A 10,701-nucleotide genomic window follows, 5' to 3' on the forward strand; every position below is an offset into this window, starting at 1 on the left:
GCAAATCCAGCGGACCGCATCGGTACGGGCCCACTCAAATGTCGACAGACTCAGTGACAGTACCTTTTACTTGATGCGGCCGGCACGGATGTGCGAGCCGGTTCCGGTGTTTGTTGCGGTGCAGTAAGGAAGCATTGCAAGACGCGTTGTCCCTCGATGTGGTGCAAGCAGCGGCCCATTGACAGAGTCGGTGGATCCAAGGCGTGCGTTACAGGGCGAGCCAGTGCTTGGATGTGGCGCTTGCAGCTTGCGGTGCTGTGACAGAGCGGGAGTTCGGGAGCTAGCATCGATCAGTCTGGACAGCGGTGCGAGTCAGGCGGTGCGTCGCAAAGCGTGCGAGGCGGTGCCCAACTCCAGTGCGTTCACAGGACTCGAAGTCAGCAGCAGTGACCGTGTCAGTCAGACCAGTTCAAGTCGATGTAGCGAGGCGTTGCACATCGCGGTGTCCACCAGTCGCAGTGCAGGCAACGGCTCGGTGACAGTGTCAGGACGGAGTCGGTGAGCTCAGGGCTTGCGTTGTTTGAGGCAGACGTTGTTTGATGCAGTGCCTACAGGACACAGCGTTTCCAGCAGCAATCCACAAAGGCTGGTGAAGTCTACTGGTCCTGAGACTTCGGTCAGGGGGCAAGCTCTATCCCAAGCCCTTGGAGATCCGTCACAAGTTGAAAGTAAAGTACACAAAGTTCTTTCCCTTTACTTTGGCAGTCAGGGAACCACTGCTGGCCAATCCCCCAAGCAGCACTTCAGCTTGGGAATAGTCTCTCCTCAATTTCTTCAGGTTCCTCTCCTCTGCAGAGGTTTTGTCATGTAAGTCCAGAAGTGATCTAATTTCATGGGATCAGGGTCCCCATATTTCTACCCCAAAATCCTTTGTTCTCTGAGGAGAGAGGGGCCTGTGCCCAGTCCAAACCAGTTCTGAAGCACTCTGTTTACCAGACTTCTCCTTTCCTTTCACAGCGCAGGGCAGGCACATTAGACGCCTCACAGGAGGTGGAGCCAGCATTGTGGAAGGCAAGTACAGTCCTATTCATGTCCCAGGTGCAAATCCTCCCTCCCATCTAGATACAGACCTCTCTATTCACCACTAGGCTGACTTATTCTGTCTCCTGGAATCCCCCAGCCCTGTCACTCAAACTCCAGACAAGGAATACACAACCTCGCAGAGGCAGGCTTAAATGGTTAGGCAAGAAAATACCTACTTAGTGGTATTTTCAAACACAGAATATTAAAATAAACTTCACTAAAAGATGTATTTAATTATTCTGAGTCCAGGCATACTAAACTCGAATTTCTATCATGTTCTCTGAGTCTGCTAGGATTATAAACATGTAATAATCTAGCTGCCCATTCTGGCCTATGGAGAACAGGTGGCCTTGCAATAGTGAAAAACGAAAATGGCTGTAATTCACTATTAGGACATGCCACACACATCTGGGCTTGTCCTACCTTATACATACAATGCACCCTGCCCGTGGGCCTACCATGGGGGTGACTAATATGAAGAAAAGGAAAGGTTTAGGGACTGGCAAGTGGGTGCACTAGCCCAGTCAGCAGGACAGTTCCAGACTGCACGCAGGCTCTGCAATGGCAGACCGTAGACACGTTTTACAAGGCCGCTTCTGTGGGTGGCACAACCAGTGGTGCAAGCCCACTAGCAGCATTTGAAAGCCCCCGGGTGTCTAGTTTTCAGAAATGTGTGGGTTTTGTAGGTTTGCCTAGATGACCGCCGAGCACGGGGCCAAAAACCCAGGTGACCTCCCTTTTTAAAACCAGGTGGTTTTGAGATAGGCAATTTGGATGTCGCCTCACTAGATTTTGGACCCTTGTCTGTCGCGGGTACTTTGGCCTCGCGCACAAGTGAGGCACCATCTTTATCTGGAGAGCTGGGGAAACACTGGGTGGTAGGAAATTCGTGTGAGCCCGGTGATGCCACACTTTTCCACACAAAATTGTCTGAAAAAAATGATTTTTTCAGCTAAAATGGAGGTTTGCAAGGGATTTGGGTAAGAAAATATTGGGGTATCCACAGATGCCATACCTCCTTGGAAGCCCCCGGGTGTGTAGTTTTCAGAAATGGGTGGGTTGGTAGGTTTCTCTAGATGGCCGCTGAGCACAGGGCCAAAAAGCCAGGTGACCCCCCTTGCAAAACCAGGCGGTTTTGAGATAGGCAATTCTGATGTTGCCTCACTACGTTTTGGGCCCTTGCCTGTCGCGGGTTCTTGAGCCTCCCACACAAATGAGGCACCATTTTTATTGGGAGACTTGGAGGAACGCTGGGTGGTAGGAAATGTGTGTGAGCCCGGTGATGCCACACTTTTCGACACAAAATTGTCTTAAAAAAGTGATTTTTTTTCAACTAAAATTGAGGTTTGCAGGGGATTCTGGGTAAGGAAACGTTGGGGGATCGACACAAACCATACCTCTTTGGAAGCCCCCGGTTTTCTCGTTTTCAGAAATGTGTGGGTTTGGTAGGTTTACCTAGATGGCCGCCGAGCACGGGGCCAAAAACCCAGGGACCCCCTTGCAAAACCAGGTAGTTTTGAGATAGGCAATTTTGATGTCGCCTCACTATGTTTTGGGCCCTTGCCTGTCGCCGGTACATGGGCCTCCCACACAAGTGAGGCACCATCTTTATCAGGAGACCTGTGGGAACTCTGGGTGGTAGGAAATGTGTGTGAGCCCGGTGATGCTACACTTTTACGCACAAAAATGTCTGAAAGAAGTGATTTTTTTCAGCTAAAATTGAGGTTTGAAGGGGGATTCTGGTTAAGGAAACATTGGGGGATCCATGCAAGCCATACCTCCTTGGAAGCCTCCGGGTGTCTAGTTTTCAGAAATATGTGGGTTTAGTAGGTTTCCCTAGATGGCCTCCGGGCACAGGCCAAAAACCCAGGTGACCCCCCTTGCAAAACCAGGTGGTTTTGAGATAGGCAATTTTGATGTCGCCTCACTACGTTTTGGGCCCCTGCCTGTTGCGGGTACTTGGGCCTCCCACACAAGTGAGGCACCATTTTTATCGGGAGACCTGGGGAAATGGTGGGTGGTAGGAAATTTGTGTGAGCCCGGTCATGCCACACTTTTCCACACAAAAATGTGTGATAAAAGTATTTTTTTTTAGCTAAAATTGAGTTTTGCAGGGGATTCTGGGTAAGGAAACTTTGGGGGATCCACGCAAGCCATACCTCCCTGGAAGTCCCTGTGTGTCTAATTTTCAGAAATGTGTGTGTTTGGTAGGTTACTCTAGGTGTCGGCAAAATTGAGGTGTGACCACGTTGCGTTTTGCGCCGTTTCCTGTCAAATGGCTCTAGGTGGACCCACACAAATGAGGTACCATTTTTCTCATAATACTTTGGGGGACTAGTGGTGGGTGGAAAATTGTGGATCCACGCAGATTCCAGAACTTTCTACCACAGAAATGTGGGGAAAATGTGTTTTTTGGACAATTTGTTAGGTTTGCAAGGGATTCTGGGTAACAGAACCTGGTGGGAGGCAGTCAAGCCACCCCATCCTGGATTTCCCTGGATGTCTAGTTTTCAAAAATGTATAGGTTTGCTACGTTTCCCTAGGTGCCGGCAGAGCTAGGGTTAAAAAACAACAGCTAGGCACTTTGCAAAAAAAGAGAAATTTTTCACTGCGAAATTGAGGTGTGACCACGTTGCGTTTTGCGACATTTCCTGTCGCGGGCACTGGGCCACCCACACAAGTGAGGTACCATTTTGTCTCGGAAGACTTTCGGGAATGCGGGGTGAGTGGAAATGTGTGAATCCACGCAGATTCCAGAACTTTCCACCACAGAAATGTGGGGAACATTTTTTTTTTTTTTACAATTTGTTAGGTTTGCAAGGGATTCTGGGTAACATAACCTGGTGGGAGGCAGTCAAGTCACCCCATCCAGGATTTATCTGGGTGTCTATTTTTCAAAAATGTATAGAGTAAAAAAACTACAGCTAGACACTTCGCAAAAAAAGGGTAAATTTTCATTGTGAAAATGTGGTGTATTCACGTTGTTTTTTTCCCATTTACTGTTGTGAGCACTATGCCTGCCCACACAAGTAAGGTACCTTTGTTATCGAGAGACTTAGGGTAATTCAGATTTATAAAGTAACTGTTATTACCTATTGATTTTTGATGCATTTCTGCCTTCCAAATGAAACCATTTTGTAAAAAAGAAGTCATTTTTAAAAATGACCGATAATTCTCATGCTAGTATGAGTATTCCCCATTTTGAAAATGTGCAAATGTGTACTGTTTCTAAACTCCATAATTTGTTCCCATTTCAGAAATACATAGGTGTCTTTCATACCGAATTTTCCATGTATACATTTTCCCACAATAATTGCTATATACCCGGTACATAATAAAAGGCCAATGCAAATTGCTGCTCAGTTTTTGACTCTAGGTTCGTCGGGTACTTGGTGAACCTCCAAGTCCTATATATCCCCACAACCAGGAAGATCCAGTGGATGTAACAGTATATTGCTTTTAAAGAGCTGTCATAATTACAAGAAGTTACAGGTGAAAATGTTGACACAAAAGGCAGTTTTTTTTCAACTAATTTTCAATTTTTTCTATATTTAACTGTTAGTTTGTATGAAAAAACCTTGATGGATCTACACAAATGACGCTTAAGTCTGAGGAAAATTCCCTTTGGGATATTCTATTGTCATACAATGTGTCCAATCATACCTCAGTATTCAACAACACTCAAAAACATGCATTGGGTCAGTACCATCAACACCAGAAAGTCAACAACTAGACAGGAATTATTTTCTGTGAGGAAAAAAATATATATATTGTTAAACTTATTCATATAAAATCATTAAAAGATATCTTTCTAAAAATAGCACACCAATGTACACATTAAAAAAAAAAATTTTTTTAAAACCAAGTCCCAAAAATACAAAGAAATTCATAACAACCTTCACATCAATATGACATTATTTACTTTTATCAAAAGTTAATGTGCAAATACATTCAGTAGTTCATGAGCAAAAGACAGCAATACATTCAGCAGTTTGTGAGCAAAAGACAGCGACGCGTTTCGGAGGATTATGTTGATCCACCTCTTTCTTCAGGCTTGCTACACATCTATTTCAATACTGCACATCATGATCAGCACAGGGTGCCCAAAATAATCCTCAAGGGATATCTTCCTGATATTCAGTATGGTGAACTTGTTATCTCCAATAGATATTTAGAGAACACTTCTTTCAATTTCCAGGGCCAATAGGCCTTAAGCGTACTAGGAGTAGGGGATTTTTCAATTTCCACCAGTGATAGGCGAACAGTCCAGTGAGTGTAAAATACCACGTCTTCCTTTAATTGTTCTCATATATGTGATTCATTCTTTTAAATTTTTGTCCTATTTTTATCCACCTCAAGTTTGGCGATCCAACCGGGATTAAAAAATCTCCTGGATCATCCACCAAACGACGTTTTTCTACACAAATGACCCCTTGCTGAATTTAAACTTTTGTCCACTTTTCTAAAATGTATAGCTTTCCAGGATCCATTATTGCTTTCATACCCATTTCGACCATTAACTGGAAGGAGGTTGAAAACACATAAAATAGCAATAATAGGCTATGTCCCAGAAAAATGCCAAAACTGTGTGAAAAATGTTGGTTTTCTGACAAAAGTCTGTCATTCCCTAAAAGCTGGGACAATGGTGTTTTCAGCCCCACGAAGCCTTTTTTGATAACATTTGTAGGGTAGAATCCAAACGCTTTCATTTGCAGCTGTTTTTCCATTCTTTCAACAACAAAAAAAACATTTTGCTGTATTTTGGCTAATTTCTGGGATCCCTCCATGGAAACCCACAAACCCTGGAAACCTTTGGAATCCCCATGATGTTGGAAGAATAGGATGCAAATTTGGCGTGGATACCTCATGTGGTCAAAAAGTTACAGGTACCTAAGCGCGCACTACCCCAAATAGCCAAAAAAAGGCTTAGCACGGGGGGAGGGGGGGAATACCTAGCAGCGAAGGGGTTAAGGGTTTTGTACATTAATTTCCTCAAACCCCACAGTGAGAGGTCTGAGTTAACCATGCTCCTGTTCACAGATGATGGAGTGGAGGAAGAGAGTTATTCTCTCCATGACTTCCTTTCTTCCAAGGAGCAGGATGGATCAGTGGAGAGTGTCAGTCTCCTTCCTACACTGATCCTAGAACAACATAGAGACTGCCACCAGTTGTTGTGACAGTTTGCCTCTCTATTCTCCTTTACCCCAGGACTCACTTCACAGTGCACCCATGGTATTGACACTGGGGACAGCACACCTGTGAAGGGTAAAATGTACCGGTTTTCTGACAGGGTGGTAGCCTGCATTAAGGAGAAGGTCTCCAAGGTGCTGGAGATAGGGGTTTTTGAGTCCTCAAACATCCCTTGAGCTACCCCCATTGTGTTGGTCCCCACAGCTGCCCCATCAGGTGCCACCCCAGAAATTATGCTCTGTGTGGATTACCATCACACCCCATCCCCAGAGCTGATGAGTTTATAGATAGGTTGGAAGCTACCTAGTTCCTCTATTGTCTAGGTCCTGGTATATTGCCTTGATCGAGGGGGCCAAAGAGAGGTCTGTGTTCTCTAACCCAGAGGAGCACTTCTAGTTTCAGGCATTGGCCTTGAGGATGAAGAACACCCCTACCACCTTTTAGAGGTTGGTCAACCAGGTTCTGGTTGGGTTGGAGAACTTCAGTGTCACCCATCTAGACGATATTGCTGTTTACAGTACAAGCTGGAAGGACCATTTGTGCCACCTTAGAAAAGTGTCACAGGCTCTCTAGAGGGCAGGCCTGACTTTCAAGACCAGTAAGTGTCTGATAGGGCAGTGTTCAGTGGTCTACTTTGGACACCAAGTAGGAGGAGGCAATGTGCAGCCCCTCTGGGCTAAGAATGAAAGTATCCTGGTTTGCAAAACCGTTAAGACCCAGATAGAAGTGAGAGCCTTTTTAGGCCTCTCAGGTTATTACAGGAGATTTCTCAAGGTATATGGCACCATTGTTGCAACCTTGTCAGTGCAGACTTCTAAGAAGAAGTCACATCGGGTGATCTGGTCAGGTGCGTGCCAGCATGCTTTGACACCCTGAAGGAACCATGTACACAGCACCCATGCTCAAGGCCCCTGATTCCTACAAAAAAATAATTGTCCAGATGGATGTCTCAAAGCATGGCATAGGGGCCATGCTCTCAGGTCTTGCTCAAGCTGCTGCCTTCATCAGTAGGAGGTCGGTTCCCTAGAGGTGGAGCATGAGAGAGAGGGGAGACTTTGCAGTGGTGTGGGCACTGCAGAAGGTGAGAATATACCTGTTTGATGCTCACTTCCAGGTTCTGACAGACCACAGACCCCTCAGATGAATAATGCAGATGAGTTGTGAGAATCCCAAACTGTTGGGGTGCTCCTTCTCCCTACAGGAAATAGACTTTATGGTGAAACACTACCTTGAAACAGACCAGACTAATGCTGATTGTCTCTCCAGGTTTTCCACCTTATTAAAGAGAACTCCCAAGGGGTTGGGTAGATCTCCTCACTATCAGCTAGGATCGGCATGTGTTGGACCTGGAATCCTTGGAGTGGTTTCCCCCTAAAGTTATGCTTCAAATCGCTGATTTTGCTGCCCTTTAGACTCTGCACAGTTTACCAGTGCTAACCAGTGCTACATTGCTTGTACTCTCTCCTTAAAACATTGGCTTATACTCAAGTGGCATATTTAGATCACTTCTAGGTCCCTAGTAAAGTGGGACTACAGGTGCTCAGATCTTGTAAATTAAATGCAACTTGTGGGTCTTTAGCACTGATTATGCCACCCACTTAAGTGAAATTTTAAACTTGTCTCAAGTCAGCCATTGCAGCCTATGTGTGCAGTGTTGAACTGCCATTTCCACATTGAAAAATAAACCTTTTGCCAGGCCCAAAGCCTTTTTTTAGTACATAAAAATCAATCACTCAGGAGCTTGTATAGCACAGCTAATCACCTGTGAGGGTCTCAATGAGCTAAGGTAGGGGGGGCTTCTGATTCATCTGGGCATGGAGGTTCAAAGGAGATCATTCCTGATTTGCGTCAGAGATAGGGATTGCCTGAAGTGGAGGCGCTGGGTGTTCCTGGACTTGGCGGCGAGGTAGGAGAAGGATCCTCCTCCAGTTCTGGCCATCTGGACCAGTCGGACAGTGGTCAGGGCAATTTGGGTGGAGCGAAGTTGTCCGGTGGGTGCGTTGGAAGGCGAGACGGTGTTCAGATATGCTGGTCCTGCGTCATGGGTAGCCGTGTAGGCATGATTGAGGAGCTTGAAGGTGATTCTCTTGTTGACTGGGAGCCAGTGGAGTTAACGGAGGTGTTGTGTTATGTGGCTGTGGTGAGGGATGTTGAGGACCAGTCTGGCTTTGGCATTTTGAACGTTCTGTAGCTTCCTGATCTGTTTCTGGGTGACGTCGGTGTAGAGTGCGCTGCCGTAGCAAGTCTGCTGTTGAGGAGTGCGTGTGTGCATGTCTTTCTGTATCGTGTGGGGATATATTGAATGTCTTTCAAAGCATTGGATCCAGTTCAGGGCCTTGTAGCGGATGTCAGCCTCGTGGAGTCTTGTGATTAGGGTGCGGTGGGAGACGGTGTTGTAGGAAGCTGAGAGGTCCAGCAGGATGAGGGCTATTGTTTAACCTTGTTGAAGGAGTGAGCGGATGTCATCAGTGGCGGTGAATACTGTGGTCTCTGTGCTGTGGCTGCTTTGGAAGCCGGATAGGGAGTTGTCCAGGTCGTGGTTCTCTTAGATGAACTCAGAGAGTTGAGCATTGATGATCTTCTTGATGACCTTGGCTGGGAATGAGAGCTTCCCAGCCAAACCTAGTTTAGGCCCTGGACAATCCAGAGGGCAGGGTGCAATGCATGCAAAGATAGGCCATCGAGTTTTAGCTTTTTATATGTCCTGGCAGTGAAAAACTCATGACTTTATTTTTCACTACTACAAGGCTTACCTCTTCCATAGGCTATAATTTGAATTACCTTATTACATTTTATAAGTGTAATTTCCAAGTTTGGTGCCTCAGGAATTGGACCTTAAAACCCTAACTTGTCTTAAAATCTGATTTTAAATGCTAATGTTTGAAAGTTTGCATTTTCTTTCCTTAGCCACTTGGTGCCTGCAGTTTGCCTCTGGGTCACATGACTAGGTGTAGCTGACAAGTGGGCTATTTGTAATCCTACTAGAGAGTCACACATAATGAAGAGTTTAGACATGACAGGGTGAGCCACCACTAGCAGGATTGGCTGTGTCCTGACTCCACACAAAAGGCTGCATACCCCTTGTAGTTAGTCTGGACCCAGGAAGACAGGGCATCTGTGCACTTCAAAGGCATGACTCTAGAACCGTCCACCAACTTCAAAGGCACACTATGTTTAAATACTGGGCTTCAGACACCACCCTTCAGTAGACTTCTGGACATATGGATACTCTGACATGAAGAAGGACTGCTGCGCTGCTGAAAGTCCTGCAACGCTGCTGGGCTTCTGCTCTAAATTAACTGCTGTCCCTGCTGTGCTGACCTTCTGCCTGTTTCCCTCTTGCCTGGAGAGGAAGAACTGTATCTTCAAACTCTTCTTGAACCTAGGGCACCTGAGTGACTCCAAGAGCTAGTCTGTTGACCTCCTAATCTGAGTCTTAGGGACGTAAGAAACTCCCCAACTTCCTGCACCTGCCTCTGGACCCTGCTGCATCAATTCCCCCAAGTAGTGCCCCTCAAGACCTGGTCCTTTGTTGTGGTTTAACGAGTTGAAATCAAGTTGTTGGTCTCTTCACAATGGCAATGGGCCCGTTCACGCCGAGGCAATGCAGTTCGCACTGTAATTCTACGAGAAGCACCCCCAGTCAAGCACTTCCCATTTTAGCACTGACCGATCATGGGGGTTCGCCAACGAGAAGTTCCAGCCCTTCTGTCCACAACGTCTGGCCATTCACGTTTCACTGAATACCTCTTGTAACGCTCTCCATGCCCCTCGTGGCCCTCTCCAATGCCCACAGAACTCTTACACTGTCTTGGGAAAGTAAAACTGTAGTAGAACTAATCTGAGAACTGTATCATCTCCATCACAGTCAGCTTTGAACCTCCTTGGAACTTTTTGTTTTGTGGTGCAATTGTCTCTAAATGTAAAAAAAATCATATCTCCTATTCTACTGATTGCAATGTTGTCAGCGGTGTGCGAGCCCAACTTTGTTATATTTTGAATTTGGCTGACGAGCAGGGGACTCTGCACCTGCGTGCCTCTGAATTGGTACTACACCCGGCGATATGGGCAGCCATCGCCAACCCCTGAAGATATGACCTGCTCCCTGCTGACGAGTGGCAAATACCACGAAACACGTGTCCAGGGATGGCGAAAAATATAATTACTTGGAATATAAAAGAAGATACGACGCTGTGAAACTTAACTACATATACCATGATCCTGTGGGGTGATCCAGCTGATGAGTGAGCGGTGTGCGAGCCCAACTTTGTTATATTTTGAATTTGGCTGACGAGCAGGGGACTCTGCACCTGCGTGCCTCTGAATTGGTACTACACCCGGCGATATGGGCAGCCATCGGCAACCCCTGAAGATATGACCTGCTCCCTGCTGACGAGTGGCAAATACCACGAAACACGTGTCCAGGGATGGCGAAAAATATAATTACTTAGAATATAAAAGAAGATACGACGCTGTGAAACTTAACTA

Source organism: Lissotriton helveticus, chromosome 11, assembly GCF_964261635.1.
Source record: "Lissotriton helveticus chromosome 11, aLisHel1.1, whole genome shotgun sequence".
In the NCBI taxonomy this organism is placed as follows: Eukaryota; Metazoa; Chordata; class Amphibia; order Caudata; family Salamandridae; genus Lissotriton; species Lissotriton helveticus.